We start from the raw sequence: 979 nt of genomic DNA, 5'->3' as shown, positions 1-979 counted from the left end.
GCAGGACCCATAGAAAGGTGACCACTAAACTTTGCTTGACAAAATGGTCCTTCAGGTTCCTGCTCCACAGAGGAAACTGCCAGACATTCTACAGGACACTGAGAGAAGTGACCGAGAGACTCTAGCCCTGTGGGCTGAAGACAGATGCCCCAACTTTACAAAGGATCATTAGGTGACTGTCCAGGCTGCCAGCTGACTCTTTCTACTTTTGCAAGACTCCTGAAAGTTGCTTGCATCCTTTTCTCATTTCTCAGGTAATATTATATCCTTCTGCAGTCTTTGATGTAGTTGAAGACTAGATAGGTATAATTTTCCTTAGTTATGATAAAAGATAAGTTAGATATGAAACCTTAGACTCATGAATATAGGATAGATATGATATTTTGTTTAATTTTGCCGAAACAAGTGAACTAGATATTGTAATTGTAATTCTTGCTTGATAATTGTTTTGTTATATGTAATTTTACTATGTAAAAGTTAAAACCTTCCTTTAAAAAAAGAAAAAAAGAAAGAAAAGGGGAAGTGCTGTGGATATTGCTCTGTATAAATAAAATGCTAATTGGCCAGTAGCCAGGCAGGAAGTATAGGTGGGACAAGAGAGATGAGAATTCTGGGAGGTGGAAGGCTGGGTCAAAGAGATACTGCCAGCCTCCACCATGACAAGCGAGATGCAAGGTACTGGTAACCCACGAGCCATGTGGCAACTTATAGACTAACAGAAATGGGTTAATTTAAGATAGAAGAAGTAGATAGCAAGAAGCCTGTCACAGCCATACAGTTTGTAAGCAATATAAGTTTCTGTGTGTTTACTTGGTTGGGTCTGAGAGTCTATGGGCCTGGTGGGTGAGAGAGATTTGTCCTGACTGTGGGTCAGGCAGGACAACTCTAGCTACAAATGACCTACAAAGAGTCATACTCTGAAAGAAAACTGACATGCCCTCCCCTAGAGGCCACCAAGATAGGTATGGGGGCCTCGTAT

The sequence above is a fragment of the Onychomys torridus genome, chromosome 18 (genome assembly GCF_903995425.1).
Source record: "Onychomys torridus chromosome 18, mOncTor1.1, whole genome shotgun sequence".
In the NCBI taxonomy this organism is placed as follows: Eukaryota; Metazoa; Chordata; class Mammalia; order Rodentia; family Cricetidae; genus Onychomys; species Onychomys torridus.
Note: the sequence above shows the minus strand (reverse complement) of the source record.